This window comes from Globicephala melas, chromosome 9 (genome assembly GCF_963455315.2).
Source record: "Globicephala melas chromosome 9, mGloMel1.2, whole genome shotgun sequence".
Lineage (NCBI taxonomy): Eukaryota > Metazoa > Chordata > Mammalia > Artiodactyla > Delphinidae > Globicephala > Globicephala melas.
Genome location: NC_083322.1, coordinates 30,951,849 through 30,971,502, shown reverse-complemented (window position 1 = coordinate 30,971,502; position 19,654 = coordinate 30,951,849). Strand labels below are relative to the sequence as shown.

General features: G+C 35.2%; 1 long non-coding RNA gene across 1 annotated transcript in view; it reads right to left on the bottom strand.

Moving 5' to 3' along the window:
- LOC132597869 (uncharacterized) overlaps nt 1-19,654 on the bottom strand; it is an 86,528-nt gene that overhangs the window by 26,698 nt on the left and 40,176 nt on the right. Inside the window, exon 2 of the long non-coding RNA XR_009565275.1 lies at nt 488-582. This is a non-coding gene — a long non-coding RNA (uncharacterized lncRNA). The remainder of the gene's footprint in view (nt 1-487; nt 583-19,654) is intronic.

Below are 19,654 nucleotides of genomic sequence, written 5' to 3'. Positions count from 1 at the left end.
TGAGACAAAAACACTTTGGGCAAAGGTAATGCAAGGTCAAAACCCTATGGCCAGATGGTGACTAGCGTGTTCCAGGAACGTTAAGTAGCCAGTGTGTTTAGCATGGAATGAGCTGGTTGTAGAAAGAAAAGACATGCAAATCTGCAGTCCTTAAGCAAATTTTTGTCTCTATTAGCAAACCCTATAAACTTCTGTCTAGCACTTCTCTTTAGAATATTAGGTCACTAAGTATAATAGTCTTTGGTTTTGAGGTCCCAGCCACAATTCCGAGATATAAAACTCAGATATTTAATGGTTTCATATGGGGAGTTTACCCTGTAATCCTAACAACATATATATTCCAAATTTATCCTAGAAAAAGATTTCCTTTATTTTAAAAGAAGAATAACATTACCAAATGATATAGGTGGATATTTTAGGAGAAAAAACATTTAGTAGATTATTTTCTATTTGTAATACTTAGAATAAAAATCAGGAGGCTACTCACTATATATCACTGACAGCTCTTGAATTAGTTTGCCGTGCAGACAGGTGCTCTTCACCTAGAAGGCATAGATTTGTAATGCCAATATTACTGAGAATCTGAAAGGAGAAGAATGTAAGAATTAGCACTATCACAATAATATTTCTAACCTAAATACCTAGGCAAATCATAGTGATATTTTCACTCATATGCAATAAAAAACTTGAGAAATATTTATGCTATCATGACTTATATTATGGAAGTCATGCAGTTTGACTAAGGCATATTAATGCTTATAAGTGAAGATAATAACATGAAATCTAATACTTCCTGTCAATACAGCTGTGAATAAGAAGCCAACTTCAAAGTGAAATTAGCAGTAATAAGATGATTATTAAGAAACAAATTTGTAAAATGCACCTTATAGTACAAAGGAATTTGATTAAATAAGAACTCAAAAATCTCAATACAGGTTGCTAATTTTCCTTTATTATGGTGACTAGCAAGTGAATAGATCTTTGTGATTTGTGTTCCAGGCAAAGCGCAGTGTACAATTCAATTCAAATTGACTATATATATATATATTCAGTTTTTGTTACATCCAAAGATGTGTGAGTATAATTTATGGGTGCTTTTGTGCTACATCAGCAAAGTTCAGTGCTTTTGCTTGTGACAGTATGGTTTACAAAGCCAAAAGAATTTACTCTCTGGTCCTTGTAATAAAAAGATTGCTGGTTCCTGATCAGTCTATCTTAGGGCCATGAGCCTAGATACCTCACATAGTCCTTTCAGCTGTATAATACTCACACCATGTGAAGCATGGGCTAACATGACAAGACTTCACCTAAAAAGCAAGGCACAGGGTGCTTCTGTTCTTAGATTCTCTCTAACCAGTTGAGTGGTTTCTGTGATTTCCCTCATTTTTGGGACCCAACTCTGAGGGTGTAGCAGAACCTCTCATTAGAATCTAATACTGTGTTTCCCTTTGATTTATCTCTCTTTATGAAATAGCCCAGGAAAATCTTGTTTCATACAGGGTAAGAAAACCAATTATGGCTTATAAATTATAAACTGATAGGTGACCTTCACTATCCACTTTCCCTTTCCTTTACTATGAAATCCCCTGAATTTTAATTGGGCCCCTTGACATCCAGAAAAAAATTCTATATTTCACAGCCTCATTTGTAGTTAAGTGTGGCTATGTTACCATGTTATAACCATAGATGTATGAGCAACTTTCAGGTTGTGCCACTAAAAGGAATGGCTTGCCTTTGGTATGGTATAATTTTCAGAAGATAAAATCATGACAATCAAAAGACAAATGGAAAATAAATATGTACCAAGGATTTATATATATATATATATATATATATATATATATATATATATACACATATATACACACACACACACACACTTTTTTTTTTTTTTTTTGCGGTACGCGGGCCTCTCACTGTTGTGGCCTCTCCCATTGCGGAGCACAGGCTCCGGACGCGCAGGCTCAGCGGCCATAGCTCACGGGCCCAGCCGCTCCGTGGCATGTGGGATCTTCCCGGACCAGGGCACGAACCCATGTCCCCTGCATCGGCAGGCGGACTCTCAACCACTGCATCACCAGGGGAGCCCAAGGATTTTATTTAATGTATTAGTTAATGAGGAAACAAGCAGTATGTTATGACATGGTCAAAGGCCATCTGTAAATCATGGATTTCAAAGGCAATTTAACAAAGAAAATGTTAGAATAATATTACTGGATTAGATACAAAATTGAATAATGTCCACAGGGCCAAAACATTAGCAAACAATTTCACTAAATCTGGGATCAATTAATAATAGTGAGATTAACTAACTACATTCTCCAAACAGTGCTTGTGTGGACTTTGCCTCTCTATAACATAGAAAAGATTTGCCATTCAAATTTTAGTTTTGCCTTGTTACTAAGTTTCAGGTAATTTTTCTCTCATGTTCCAGTTCTCCTCCTGTGCATAGAATGTGGCCAGGAACAGAAGCAAACACCTTGATGCTAAAAGATGAAACATGTATCTTAAAAATGACAGGGAAACAAATTAGGAGGATTATGAGTACCTAGAATCATCAAGCATATATACATTTCCTTCGAATTTCACTGGAATTTTATGTATATAGGACAACTGTCCTGTTTAAAGTGTTCTGTGTTCTCGACAGCTAAGTCTTTATTGTAACTACCATAAAATATTCTAACAAAAGTGGGTCACTCACGTAAATAAAAATCTAAAATATATTGGCTTAACGTTTGACTGTAAGGCATCAAGGAAACATATAATGTGTACTAGGAAACTGGAAAACCTTGTTATTCTGAAGCAAGATAAAACTGTGGCTTGCAATATTTTGGGAGTCAGGCCAGAAGCCAATTGTATTTAGGAGACATGGGGAAATGTTTTAAAATTAATAATATTGGCTTGTGTCAGTTTCTCTTTTCCACTTTCACTAAACACCTAGAACTGAGAAGAAATCAAGCTACTAGGTTTACTTACCTTGAAGGAAGGGATACAACTTTGCTAAGTGGACCTCCTACTGCCTATAGCCTACAACCTATCTTGAGTGATAAAACTATAATTTGGGGCTTCTCAGGGATGAAAACAATAAGCTATTGTGTACTCCTAAATTAAAGCAGTGATATGAAGAGGCTCTAAAAGAGTCGACATTCTGACCACAACCTTTTCTTGAGCAACTCTCATCACTTGTTCTCTGACATACAATGATAGTCAAACCATCAACATACTGCAGTAAATGTATTGCTTTCACTGCCAAGGCTTCAGTTTCCCCAAGCAAGTGTCTATTTTGTTGGAGTATCAACCCATCTAAATAAATGACAAGACTTTTGACATTTAAGAACCATTACAACGTGTTATCTTTACTTGGTTTCTTGACGAGACCTATTAAGGAAACTTTATCACTTGTTCATTTTTCTTATTGGACATCTACTAATAGAATTTTTTTATGTGAAGGAAATCACAAACACGTGACTGTTCAACGCTGAAGGAAACTTTTGTATTCCCAAATTGCACCAGCAAGAGTTGTGTAATTACCAAGAAGGACCAATGATCTAATGTCTCTTCATATGTGGCCATGAAGGATAGTGGACAAGAAGATACTTTCAGAGACCCAATCCTGACTGCCAGATGTTCTAAAGAAGATTCTCACTACAATATTTCAAGAGGGATTTATCATTACAATTGACTGACAATATTTCTCATTCTTTCTGTTTCTGAATGGAAGTTTAAAAAGTGCACTCTTTTTGTTTCTGCTACACTATTTGAGATAGAAGGAGGCAGATAACATGCTTATTAATTTTTAATTCATCAATCACATATGGATCTGCTGGAGAGGAGTACCCATAACCCAGAGGACTTAGACCTTGAGATGAATGTAGTAACTGGATCAGTCATTTGGTTGTCTTGTCTTGTGAAAATGTTGAATGTATTTTCTGTGTGTATATTTTCAATATACCAAAGGGGTATATTGTATTAGAGACTGCTGTAGAATGTATCACTTTCTTCTTCCTTTAGAAATAGAATCTTCAGATTTTAACTGACCACTGGCTATGCACTCTTTTTTGAACATACACCCCTCCTCCCACAAAGCTACAGTTCCTAGTCCGCCTTGCAGCTGGGTGTGGTCATGTGTTCTGGCCAGTGAAATGTGAGCAGATGTGAGATGGGCAACTTCTTCCAAAACATGGGCATGTCTTACACTTCCTATATTTTTCATTTCCCAAAGGCTGTAATGTGGACCTTGATTATGGGAACTGAAGATATAAGCTGTGTGTTGAGGATGTCAGAAAATAAGAGAAACAATCTGGGTCATCAACATGGCCAAGCCTCCATATTAGACTAGACCACAACCTTAGTCTCTTATGTGAAAGTGGAAAATATTTTTACCTTGTTTAAGCCACTGTGTTTTTGGGTAGCTTTCGTCTGAGATACTTCCAAACTGCCTAAATAATAAAAACATTCTTTCAAATATAGTATGTATTCCCCAGTCTTTCAGCTTCTTAGCTTTTTATATTCAAAAGCTTGGGCTCCTGAAAATCAAAAACACTGATACCCTAGAGAAAAAATCCTTTAGTTTTGATGTTTTCCTCAGGTAATGGATGCTGCTGATTCTTTGAAGGAAGGGCAAATAGTGTTAGGAAACTATGTATGTACATGTGTGCAAGTTTACACCAAGAAATATTCCAAGATATTATTCTGCTTTAGAGAAAAGTCTTTTAATACCATTTACTTCAGTTCTGAGAGCAATGCACATTACTGTTTCGTCCCCCTCCCTCAAGAATACTACATCATACTGCATATTACTCCTAACAGCTTTATTTACATTTTAAGACATCACAAGCATACTCCTTGTTAGTTCAACTACTCCAAATTTTTATTACATTTCTCTGTCATTTCTAACTCTCATTGTTCGCAAAATCGTTTCAAACTTTTTTCAGTACCTTTAAATATCCAACCCCCTACCACTTCTTTCATGTGCACCTCATGGAGAAAAATTTAAAGATATTAGATTCAACTCCATCAAATTCTCACTATCACATCTATAAACTGACGATCTTTTGCACATCTATAGCATCAGTCATTCTTTTCAGATTAGTTTAATTGGTATAGCTATGCCTCCTTTTAGCTAAGGCAAAGTAATAACCTAGGCTTTAAGTTCTCCCACTTTTTCCTGAACTGTATATATCATTTATCACTACTTTCTTCTTTATATTCATCTATTTTAATTGGGTTAATTCCATGATTATTTAATATAACTTAAAAAAATTCTTCCCTTTGAACGTGATGTATATGTCTATTCGATTGTGGTGATGGTTTCACAGTTGTATGCATAGGTCCAAACTCATTATGTTGCATGCATAAAATATATGCAGTTTTTGTATTTAAATTATGTCTCAATAAAGTTGTTTTCAAAAAATCTCCCTTAACTCTTTATTTCCCTCCATCAATGGACTTATTTACAGATAAACTACTAAAAACATCTTTTAAAGCCACAGAAAGATTTGTTCACTTGGCACACACATTGTTCCACTACAACCCATGCAAATTTGATGAGTTTTTCAGTCATTGTCTTTCTTCTTTATTCCTACAGCACTCTCATTGCACTTTCTCTTGTTATTTTTCCCTGGACTCTTTGGTTGCTCCTTCTCAGTCCCCTTTCCTGACTTCTTTCTAGAGCCATGGAACGGGGGATTTCCTCAAAATTCTCATAACTCTCTCTCTAATTCCTTTTCTGAATGGAACATTTTACATATTATAATGGGGAATATAGAAAGGGTTTTGGGTATAAAAATAAGGGAAATAAGAGAGAGAATAAATATTATGAAGTTAGTTGTTGGCAAAAATGATATGAGGAATTTTAATGGAAAAGGAATTTTAAATGGATATTGAATGGTAGAGAGAATTTCAGTATACAGAGATGCTTCATACATAAAATAATAATATTTATAAAGAGATCAAGATAGAAAAGATCAAGCCTTTTTTTAGGAAAAAGAGGTAATTGTTTTGACTATTGCAAAGGAATCATGTAAATAAAATAGTGGATAGTCAGAGTAGACAGATTTAGGCATATTTCTGAATTGCTTAGTACAAGATTAAAAATATTGAAGTCCTTCTTATTTCTTCCACAAACATAAAATATGTGCCTGTGGAGAAATAAAGTTTTTTTTTTTAATTTTAATGACCTTGTTAGGTTAAAATTATACAAAAGGGAGCAGATTTACCTAGGAAAATGTGTTACTATGACATTCTGTACTCCTATCAAAATATGCATATTACATTAAACTACTTATTTTCATGACAGAAATCATGGCTTCTTCTCCCAGGGTGTCATATACTAAACACTCAGTAAACATTTAATTAATAAACAAATAATTTTGTCTCTGGAATATAAAATCAACTACAATATGTGTTTTGAATCCTATAAGCAAACTAAAATTAAAACAAATTACTAGTGTTACCTGGAACTTAGTTTACAGAGTATCAAACAAGTTTTGATCATTTATCTGGAATGAATAGCATTATATTTAAGAAATGGTTCATAAATAATGAAGTTTATCCCATAAATCTATCAAATTCTAGGGGTTGCTTAAGGCAGCTTGGGAAAGCCTCTGAGGCAATATCCTCTGCATACAGATGATTTCTGCATCATCAAGTGTCTAGCTAAATTATTTTTAATTTGAATGTTATACATGGAAATACAAAACAATACATGATTTATGTCATAACTGGGGTTTGAAAGCACTGAAATGATCCAGACCAGAGATCAGGATGGGGCATCTAAGCAGGTATTCAGAGTTATATATGGGTTTGCCTATGGAAAGAGTCAAAGCAGTGATAGCCTGGATGGTCTGGTCTAGAACAGGCAAATGGGATATAATACCAGAAAAAAAAATGGATCCAAGAGAAAAGTGATTAAACAAGGATGAAAAATAATTAAAACCCAGTTTTCATAAGTCATGTTGGTAGTATAATACCGAGTTATCAATGTAGACAGGGAAAAGGCAGGTAAACCTTTACAAGTTAAAATATCAGACACTAGAAGATTATTGGCATCTAGAATTATGCCAACTGGTATGAGGAAACCCTGGAAAGTGGGACCACAGTCTCAAAACTGGTTTAGAGATTCACTCAGGTTAAGAATCTTTCATTAATCTCACCCAAGGCCTGTATAAGTTTCAGAGCATGGTTCAGGGATGAGCTTTCAGGATGGTGTGAGAATAATTGATCTAATAGTCACAAAGGGATATTAATATGATTACTCTTCCTTCTTCATCTGCTTTCTTAAAGAGAGTCACCACTGTAAACATTATTTATTCTACTTTGCTGTATGTGATTCTCTGTAAATAGTGTATTTGTTGGGGTCCAGTATGGAAACAGAGCCCATGCCATGTAGTAGTAAAATAGAGCAAATATAAATCTGGGAACCAATTAGCAAGTTTGAAGAACTAAAATCCAGACAGAAGCCATGAAATAATACAGAGAATAATAATAGTAATGTTCTATTTCCCTTTAGGATTATCAGGATGAAGAAAGAGATGCTTTCATTAGGGTCTGTATCTGTGAAGGCAGATTCTGTCCAGAGAGAACTGGAGCCATGGAAAACACAAAGCCAAAAAAGGCAGATGGGATTCCATGCCAGTACCACCCTTATGTGAGGCCCTGCTGAGTCCTATGCTTTATTAAAATGTATTTAGCAAAGTATGAAATTTGAGTAATAATTTTAGTGTCTTTGAAGTATCAGGCATATATCCCTCAAATATAATGGATATAAAGAGCAAAATCTTAATTATTCTTTATTGTAAAAATGACACTCAAAGTATAGTACATGATAGAAGAATGTCCCTTTAAAATTTTCTACTGACTAAACATATTAGCCAGTTATATTTATCTGGGTCAGAATTAAACATCAGTGTGGCATTATGTCTATCAAAACAATACTTTATTAAAAATTTCAACTTGTGGAATGTTATCAAGACAAAATAAATTCAATAGAACAGTATAATAAGTTTTTTTTCTTTAGCCATAGACTCTCCAACTTGCCCAGTATATTTCATGTATTTTAACATTTGACAGATTTCAGGCTTGATACATCTTATCTATAATTCTACTGGCAAGGCTGATGAAAAAAACTACTTTTTCCTTAAAAAAGGACAGAATGCAGAGAACTTTACAAGGAAAATTTTCCATTTCAGTGTTTGAAGAGCTTAAATGTGTTTCTTACTTTAGATAAATACTTCTCCAAATAAATTTTGCTCACTAATTTCCTTTGAGACTGAACTTGCCCACTTGTCATTCAGTATATTCCTGGAGAGTAATTTTGTTTTGTTTTCTGACATTGATTCCATTTTAAAATTCTGAGTTGAAATAAAGATAGCCTTTCCCCTGAGATTTCAATTTGCTCAAATTTCTCTTATCAGAATTTTCACTCTTTTAATAGGCTAGACACATTTTTCAAATATTTAATTGTCTTCTAAATTACTACATTAACTTGCTATCTATTAAATTTTAGGATCCTTTGTTTTACAAAAGCAGTATATTTTAATTTTTTCCCAGGTAGAATTTTTTTCAATAAACTTTACCTTATTTCTCATTGGCTCCTTTTCCAGAATATCTCAGAGAGTTTCAGTCTATTTCTCCACGTATAGCTGAAGAATACTTTTTTGTGTTTTAAAAAACTCAGAAACTATAGTAGACTCTATAGTAAGCAAGGAAATGGTATATCACTACTTGCTCAGGAAACATTGTAATATTTTTCCTGCTTTTCTATATTGTGAAAGTAGAACTTTGACTTGATTTGGAATGATATGTATGTCTCATACTTTTTTCTACCTCTGTTGTATTAAGCTGGAAAAGATAAGACTTTGACACTTATTCCAAAGGATTTCATCTGAAATGTTTCCCACAATTCTAACAATAAGGATTCGGTTCATTTCCTGATGTCATTAAATAGAAAACCCATTGCTGACTGCATTTAATTCATTTTGCTGCTTTTCTCCTTTAGAGTTACACAGATTCAGGTCATTTCAAAATAGAATTTCTTTCTTGAACATTTTTCTATCTGAAAGTACTGAATTTCGCTGGCATGTAACCCTGGCTCTGCCAACCATGGTAGTCTGTCCCTTTTGTATCATGACTAATGTAACAATAAAACAGATCAGGACAAGAGCTTGGAATGAAGTTGGTTCTATTAATTCTAGGTTTCCTTACCCAGGGCTTATGCTCTAAAGGAAATATAAATTTTTCCTCCTACAAAATTGTGTGAATTACAATAGGTACTTGAATAGGGTAGTTATGTTGTCAGAGATGGATCCTATGCCTGGGCTCAAAATTATGCGCTCTCAGTCACCAAGACTGATCTAAGTATTGCTGCTGCTAAATATCCAACCTAACATCAAATAGAGGTCAATTATGAGCCCCTGATATAGCATTATCACACAAGGAGGGCAGCAAACCACACAGTAGCAAATGGACACTATACCTCTTTCTACCTTTGAGGGGCAGCAATGCATTTTAACAGTAACCAGCTCTTCTTAATTTATTTTACTTATGCATTTATTTTTATTGTGGTGAGAACACTTAATACGAGATTCACCCTCAACAAATTGCACAGAATACTGTTGCACAGCAGATCTCTAGAACTTACTCATCCTGTAAAATTGAGACTTTTTGCCAGTTGAGCAGCAACTTGTTCTTTCCCCCTCTCCTCAATCGCAAATCTGCTCTCTGTTTCTATGAATTTGACTGTTTTATGTTCCTCATATAAGTGGTATCATGTAGTATTTTTCCTCCTGTGTCTTATTTATTTCTCTTAGCATAGTGTTCTCGAGTTTCATTCATTTTGTTTCATATAGTAGGATTTCCTTCTTTTATAAGGCTGAATATTCCATTGTATGTGTATACCACATTTTCTTTAGCCATTCATCTACTGATAGACATTTTGGTTGTTCCCACCTCTTGGCTATTGTGAACACTCCTGCCATAAACATGGGGTGCCAATATCATTTTGATATTCAATTTCAAATTTGGAGGATATATAACCCAAAAGAGGATTGCTGGATCACATGGTAGTTCTATTTTTAATTTTTTGAAGAAACTTCATAGTGTTTTCCATGGTGACTGCACTATTTACAGTCCCAACAACAGCGTTACAAAGGTTATAATTTTTCCACAATCTTGCCAACACTTGTCACCAATTTTAAATTTTATAATACCCATCGTAACTGGTATAAGATAATATCTCATTGTGGTTTTGATTTGCATTTTCCTAATGATCAGGGATGTCGAGCATCTTTTCATATACCTGCTGACTATTTGCATGTTGTCTTTCGAGAAATGTGTATTTAAATCCTTTGCTTGTTTTAAAATTGGGTTGCTTGGTTTTTTGTTTTGTCTTTTTGCTGTTGAGTTATAGCAGTTCCTTATATATAAGGATATATAAGCTACAGTAATCAAGACAGTATGGTACTGACAGAAAAACAGAAATATAGATCAATGGTACAAGATAGAAAGCCCAGAGATAAACCCACACACATATGGTCACCTAATTTATTACAAAGGCAAGAATATATAATGGAGAAAAGACAGCCTCTTCAATAAGTGGTGCTGGGAAAACTGGGCAGCTACATGTAAAAGAATGAAATTAGAATACTACCTAACACCATACACAAAAATAAACTCAAAATGGATTAAAGACCTTAATGTAAGACCGGACACTATAAAACTCTTAGAGGAAAACATAGGAAAAACACACTTTGACATAAACCACAGCATGGTCTTTTTTGACCCACCTTCTAGAATAATGAAAATAAAAACAAAAATAAATAAGTGGGACCTAATGAAACTTAAAAGGTTTTGCACAGCAAAGGAAACCATAAACAAGACAAAAAGACAACCCCCTCAGAATGGGAGAAAATATTTGCAAATGAAGCAACAAAGGATTAATCTCCAAAATATACAAACAGCCCATGGAGCTCAACATCAAAAAAACAAACAACCCAAATAAAAAATGGGCAGACGACTTAAATAGACATTTCACCAAAGAAGACATACAGATGGCCAAGAAGCACATGAAAAGATGCTCAACATCACTAAATATTAGAGAAATGCAAATCAGAACTACAATGAGGTATCACCTCACACCAGTCAGAATGGCCATCATCAAAAAATCTACAAACAATAAATGCTGGAGAGGGTGTGGAGAAAAGGAAACCCTCCTGCACTGTTGGTGGGAATGTAAATTGATACAACCACTATGGAGAACAGTATGGAGGTTCCTTAAAAAACTAAAAATAGAACTACCGTATGACCCAGCAATCCCACTACTGGGCATATACCTTGAGAAAACCATAATTCAAAAGGACACATGTACCCCAATATTCATTGCAGCACTATTTATGGTAGCCAGGACATGGAAACAACCTAAATGTCCAATGATAGATGAAGGGATAAAGAAGATGTGGTACATATATACAATGGAATATTACTCAGCCATAAAAAGGAACAAAATTGGGTCATTTGTAGAGATGTGGATGGACCTAGAGTCCGTCATACAGAGTGAAGCCAGAAAGAGAAAAACAAATATCATATATTAATGCATATATGGGGACTCTAGAAAAATGGTACAGATGAACCTATTTGTAGAGCAGGAATAGAGATGTAGATGTAGAGAATGAACATGCGGACACAGGGTGGGACAAGGAGGGTGGGATGAATTGGGAGATAAGGTTTGACATAAATACACTACCATGTGTAAAATAGATAGCTAGTGGGAACCTGCTGTGCAGCACAGAGAGCTCAGCTCAGTGCTCTGTGAAGATCTACATGGGTGGGATGCGGGTGGTGGGAGGGAGGTCCAAGAGGGAGGGGATATATCTGATTCACTTCATTGTACAGCACAAACTAACACAACATTGTAAAGCAATTATACTCCAATTTTTTAAAAAAGGAGTTAATACCTTAAAAATATAAAATTAAAAAAAATTTTACCATTCACAAACTGATATTGATATAATTCTCTCATCCAACTGGAAAACAAAAATAAAATTATAATTTTCTTTCATAGCAAGAAAATCCTAATACATTACATTTTTAAGTAAAATTTACACACAGACACTGTAACAAAAAGTATATTAGAAAAAAGATATGATTTATATCATTTTTTCAAACAATAAAAATAGAATTCCGAAAGTTTGAAATGAAAATTTTTAGATTATCTCTAGATATTTCAACAATGTACAGGGACAAATTAAGAGAAAAAATTGGAAACTTATAGACATAAAATGATTAATATACACAGTAAAAAAAGAATTACCACAAACAAGTCAATAGAATATTAAGAAACTGAACAGGCAATTTACAGAAGAAGAAATGCAAACGGCTTATGAACATAAAAACAATGGCAAATGCCATTTATAATCAGTAAAATGAAATTAAAATAACAAGAAAGTGTAATGGTTTGTTCACTAGGCTATCATTCTTAAAATGTTAGTATTATATTAAAGACACTGTGGGGAAAATTGCACCTTCATAAAGTTCAATTAATATCTAGTTGAAGACAATCTGAGAATCTTCAAACCTGTGAATATTCAAATATGTAACCATTTCATTTCCTACAGAAATATACTTACATTTAGACAAAGAGACATGCAGAAAACCGTAATTCATCTAATAACAATCCAATAGTATTAATAGGAAAATGACTAATTTATGACATCCAATTCAAACAGCTGTTGAATATCATGCAGCTGTTCAAAATATATATTTGATCTTTTCTGTACTGACCGGACAACATATTGAAAAGACGCTAACTAAATAAAGCAAATAAATGGGTAATATTGGTTATTTCTGACAAGAATATTGGAATTATGGGTTAAGCATGATGAATAATATTTGAAATTTTTGCTCTATATACTCAATTTTTATTATAGTTTCTGCTATTAATCTGTACTGTGATACATATACATTAAAATAAACTGTGATTCAAAAAATGTCACCTTAAATTATTAATAAAGTAGGATAAAAGTTAATACTGTCTTGAAACTCTCATCTTATGAACATAATTAGATGACACTATAAATATTGCCTACAAGAATAAAAAATTCAACTTGATAACTTTTATTTTTAAGTTTTTTTAAACTTCTTATTTTAAGATAATTGTAGATATACAAGCTGTTGTAAGAAATAATACAGACAAATCCTGTATGTCCTTCACCCCTAATGGCAATGTCTGCATAGTGATTGACCCCTTAACTTTTATATCAAGAAAATATTTAGTGGAATTTTAGAATACGTTTTGTGCTTGTAGTTAATTTCCAGTAAGTAAAATGACTTTAGACTGGAATAAAAGTAAGTAGCTTTATATCTTAGATTTTATAGGGACTTTTATATGCATTCAAAGATTGTAGGAAGATTTATAAAACCAATGTTCTTTAAACCCAAAAGTGACCAAACTTTTCAATTGTGTATCACTAATAATAAAGAAAAAATATAAAATGCATACATATGTGCTAGAATACTAATAATAAATTACAAACAAAACACAGAAAGGAAAAGTGAGGGGATAAAAAGTAAATAAATATAATTAAAATATTTAGAAAATATTATTTATTAATAATACCTAAATACAACTTGAATTTTATTAAATATATGTTTTATATCTTTGGCTAGGCTTGGCTATATTTGAAAATCTTGTTTTTTTCCTTTGAAATATAGCTTTAATTTTGTTTTAATTTTGACTTATTTCAATATTTTTGTTGTGTTTGAATGTGTGTGCACATGAATACTTAATTATTTTGGGAAAGTCTTGAACATATTTAGAAACAAGGAGATTGAGGTTGAAGAGAAAGGAAAAAAAGACTAAACTGATGGGATAAAGTCTCAGAGACTGTGGAAGGGAACAGGATTCTGATGGGCGGGCCACAGATAGGAGGAGAATATTTTTATCCCAAATGGAAGGAAGGAGACTATGATGAGTGTAGATGCAGATATGTGAATATTTTGCTTTAGATTAAGTTTCTTATCTCACATGAGAGAAGAATAGACGCTGGCTTCAATGGGATTGATGCAGAAAAAGAGGAATCCACCAAAACTACAATTTGTCTTTTTTTGCTACAGAAACTTAGTTTATTTAGCCAGGTATTTATGGCTTATTATATTAGAATTGTTTATTGCTTCTCACCTCTTGGAAGCACAATAATTTTATGTCCTAACTAGCTATCTCCTAACAATACTAGTATCTGAATGGAATTTGGAGTCTCACATTACAAGATAACAATCTCACATTTTAATTTTTGGGGGTCTGCATATTATACTCCTATTTGCTGCATGTGTCACAGGTTAGGTCCTCTGAAAGCAGATGCTAAAAGATGTTTATTAGGACCTAACCCCTGTAAAGGGAGGAGCGGGGGAAGCTTCATCGTGCAGAGAAAAAAGTTCAAGTGCTATGCAGGCTTGACGAAGCCTCAGCCAACTTGGTGAGGAGCTCTAAAGCAAGAATGCTCATCTCCACATCCTGCTTCAGTGAGATGACCAGGCCTTTAGATGCCACTGGATATAGGCTATCCTGGGAAGCCTGTAACTTTTGCCAAGGTGAAACGGTGGGTAGTCATTAGTTAAATCCATTTCATCTGCAATTCATGCTATCATTAGTCAAGGTAATTTTAATTTGCTACAAAAGACTGGCATGTCCTCCTAGTGGCATGTAGTCTGAACAATAAGATGTTTGCCCAAGTTGTTTTCCAGGAACTTGGAGTCAGTTTTTTCTAGTTCAAGTTGAGCCAGTTATGACTGGATAGAACCACCAACCCTCCAACTGGGCATGCAAAAGTGTCTGCTCAGTGACATTTTGATGTCAGAAGGCTGAAAACTCCACCCTCTGATCATGCTAAGTGCCTCCACTTTTGAATGGGCTGAGGCCTGCAGCTTAGTTATGCCTGTGCAGAATGATTACTGCACCTTTTTCCAATCAACTTCCCCATATTCCCCATGCTCCTCATGCCTCAGACTGTGCTGCTTCTTTATTCTTTATCCCATAAATACCTAAAGCCCCTTGCCTTTGAGGAGGTTCAGTCTTGTTCTCCCGTTTCCTCACTTGGTTGCCTTGTGAATAAACCCTCTCTCTGCTGCAAACCTCAGCCTCTCAGCATTTTGCCTTGCTGTGTATTGGGCAGAACAAATCTGATTTGGTAACAAAGGCTAAAGCTGAGGCAGAACCTGAAGGAGCTGACTACAGAACTGCATGATTCTGTCTTTAGAGCAAAGAGAAAGCACATCCATGATCACAAAATGTTAGCCTGTAAGGATATTTTATTGTCCAGTCATGTTTTATGTATATTGAATATATCTAGCCAGCCTCTATCAATTGTATTCCTTGGCTGAATATTAATACCATTTTGTTTTGCTATACCCTACACATAGTATCCTTCCTTCCACCTCACCTCCTCTTCCCCTTCAATGCTGTAAACAAAATACACAGTTACTACCAGAATCACACCAGGGTACTTGATAATAAAGTTCAAGAAAAGGATACACTCATAACCTGCTGGTCATTTCAGAATAGGTAATATGAACAAAATGGGACAGAAAGCATAAGACCAGGACACCACCTGGATTTACCAAATTGGACATTCTTAGCGTGAACTTAGGGCATGTGTGTGTTGAAAAATTTCCTTAGTTTTCTTTGGAATGATTAATAAATCTCTATCCCTGATACCATTCCACAGTAAACCCAGGAAAAGAAATAAGTTCCAAAGTTGCAACAAGGCATGGAGATTGGGACAGCTTATAAAACAAAGCAAGAACATAGAAAGGGCATATAGCATGAAGAAGGAACACAATATAAAAATAAAAGTATTATGCATAAATTAATCCAGTCTGTGCCAGATCAGAAGTAAGCCTGATCAGGGAAACATCAGAAATAAGATTCGGATGTAAAATTGAACATAGCTCTTAAGGTAAGAATTTATGCCTATATTCACCTTGGTAATCTCTACAGCCTTGAACAAATCTAGGGATCAATAAATATATCCTAGAATGAATGATCTGAAAGTAGAACATGTAACTAAATTCATGCAGAAGTGGAGAAAGCACTGATTGCACTCACTGGTGACTGTTCCAGGTACAGGGCAGAGCCCATCTGCTGTACCAGATGCTCAGTTGTTGATCGGACACCAAGCTGTGGGAAGAAAAAGGCATCTCTTTCCGAGAAGGCCACCAGGAAAGAGGCCAATGCAACTGTGCCAGGACTACTGCTATTCTCCGTCAATAGCCTCACAGTCATACTGAGTTCCCTAATCGAACCAGAAAGCTTCCGCAAATATGTGGAGAGATGAATGAGCTGCATTTTATGGTTTAAAATAAACAATCTTTGAATGTTTTTGGTAAAAGTGAATTCATATGATATCTGTCATGCTAACCTCTGCTATTTGGTTTGCTGTGCCTTCCTTTAAACAGACTAGGATAGCAATATTTTCTATAAACACTTAATTACACAATATTTCTGAATTGGCCCTCAATTTTCAATGAATTAAATGTGAGTAATCTATGCATTTCCTAAAATTCAAAAGTTTTATTTTGCTCTAATTATATGGACAGAAGGAACTTGAAAATAATTTAATTAGTTAACTTTAGATTTCAGATTTCTAATTCTCTCACTTGTACCAAATTTTGAAACACAATTAGGCAATAATTGCCTTAAATTTGTGCTTTATTTTTTCCAATGTCATCATAGACTTGATAATAGTCTATGCCTAACAGGCTAGACTTGATAGCCTCTGTAACCAAAGTTAAATATTTTGCTTTAATAGAAAACACATTTAATCTTCTAATCCTAAAATATCTTATCCATATATACAAGTTTTCTTATCTTTCCCTTCATTTACCATTTCCTTCTCTCAGATTCCTCCCCCCACACCCTCCCACACCCCCATAGAGTCATTTGGCTACTAGACAGTAGAGGGAGTACTAGTTGATTTAATTCAGAAGGTAGCCTATTACTAATACTGGGTACATAAATCTCCCAGGTACTGTGTTAGCTAGAGGTTTTGCTTGAATCTCATCAGGTCTGCCCAGTAACTTCAGGGGCAAGGATTATTATTCTTTTTGCACATATGAGGAAATTGAAACCAAGAGGGTTTCAGTGATGGACCCCAACCCACACAGGTGCAAGTGGCTGGAGTGGAACTGAACCCAAAGTCTGCCATACTCCAAAGTACATGATCAATCAGATCCTTCTGCTACTTTCTTATCTTTGAAATACTGAGTACTTTTAGAGGAAGGGAGGAAATAGGAGCAATATTTCTGCCTAGTGATCTGGTGATGTGTCCATGTTCCTCTCCATTGTGGAGCCTGCCCAACTCTGATACCTAATGACACGTTAGAAATGGCCAGAGATGAAGTTTTCAGGTGCTGTCACCTACTCAATACGAGATGGCATTTGGGGGAGAATTCATTGTAAGATGAGACGGGATAGAAAAAAGGCACTGAATGTGAATGAAACAAATAAAATAAAAGATAATGGTACCTTTTATAAGAATATAAAATGATAGAAAATATTGGCTTTTTTTTTTTTTTTTTTTGTGGTACGCGGGCCTCTCACTGTTGCGGCCTCTCCCGTTGCGGAGCACAGGCTCCGGACGCGCAGGCTCAGCGGCCACGGCTCACGGGCCCAGCTACTCCGCGGCACGTGGGATCCTCCCGGACCGGGGCACAAACCCGTGTGCCCTGCATCGGCAGTTGGCTTTGTTTTATCTGTGTTCAATAGTCCACAAACTGTATATCTTTTTTTTTTTTTTTTGCGTTACGCGGGCCTCTCACTGTTGTGGCCTCTCCCATTGCGGAGCACAGGCTCCAGACGCGCAGGCTCAGCGGCCATGACTCATGGGCCCAGCCGCTCCGCGGCACGTGGGATCCTCCCGGACCAGGGCACGAACCCGTGTCCCCTGCATCGGCAGGCGGACTCTCAACCACTGCACCACCAGGGAAGCCCCACAAACTGTATATCTTGAATATAAGAACAAGAGATTCTGGGTTCAGGCAAGATTATTAAATTACCTTGATTTCTAATAAAAGAAAATGAAGCAAGTCCTTAAATCAAATAGAAATATATATATGTTATATTCAAATATAAATGCCATTTAACAAAGGATATTCATGACCTGTACTTTTTCCCATATTCTGAACTTAATCCGCCAAGTTCCTTTTGTGGACACCTTGCACTGTGTCAATGAGAGAAATAAATCTTAATTGTAAAGCTTTACTTCAAAATAGGGTTTAGGGAAGAAGAAAAACCATGTGTCAGATAGATGTAGGTCTTAATGCAATCTATATCACTAAATAACCACTTGACCTCAGATAATAAGCTAATTGTGTGAGTCTGTTTCTTTATAAAATGGGGATAATAGCTGTCAATCTTACTGGTGATTGGGGCAAATTAAAAGCAATAATATATGAGAGAATTCAGCACTGTACAAGCCACTTGTACCAGTTATTGGCACATATTATAAATAATATATGGCATTTATAGAATTTACTATAAGTTATAAAAGTTAGTTTTGGGCTTAGTTATCCATTATTAGAAATAGATCTAATTCTAAATCACACTCCCAGATTTCTTCCAATATAAGTGCACAAAACTCTTGCAATTTTTTTGATGTATAAGCTATTTCCTCCTAGTCCTACTTTGCACCTGCCTTCCTGGATTTTGCTGTGATATGACTCTAGCTGTGGACAGATGGCAATAAGATGGTCTTGAGAAGCATCAATTTTCAAGACACCAGATGAGATTATTACAGGCCCTTCAAATAAGGGAAGGCTGATATTTGCAGAAACAAGAAAGCAGGCTACTTTTACTGGCAAGGGAAGCTCAGGGTGACTCAGGCTTGAAGATCCTGAGCTTTATCCGTATCCATCCCAATGAACCATTTCCTAGTATGAGAATCCCAGTCTCTTCCAAGCAATGCCTTAAACTTTACAAGAGAGAAAATTGATGAGGCTGCAAATTCAACTTGTTATAATTTCACAACCCATTCAATTAAAGTTTGGGTGTGATTTTAATTAAGACCAGGCCTGTGGCTACAAAGAATAAGGGCTTATTTTGGGACTGTCATCTACAGTTATCTGACTCTAATTTGAGATGACAGTTTAAAGAGCTGAAATTGTTTTTTCTTCCTGTAAGTGCTCCAGTGTACTCCTTGGGGTCATCATGACTACAGTTAACAGTTGATTGAAGCAGTCACTTAGTCCCTCAAGGAGCTTGATTCATCACCATAAAACATAGGTGATAATGTAATTAATTCTGATGTCACTACACGATGTGGATTAGTTGCATCTTATTTTCTCATTTGTAAGATGCTCAGTATTCTCTCTGTTCCTGACCAAAGACATGACCAAACTGATACCAAATCTCCATCTTTGAGGGTCTCCTTTTTGAGTTCCCCATCCTGGTACCAATATCGTAATCAGCCAGTCAGGTCCCGTGAGGAGGAAGATACCACATCAGTTATTTTAACAGAAAGAATTTAATATAAAGAACTGCTAACTAGAGATTGAAAAAATATAAAAGGTGAAAGGGAAAATTAAGGTATCATAGAGGTTAGTAACTACAAGAAGCATCTAGCATCCTTAGGGATTAACAACAAAAAGAAGAGTTTGAAATGATTAA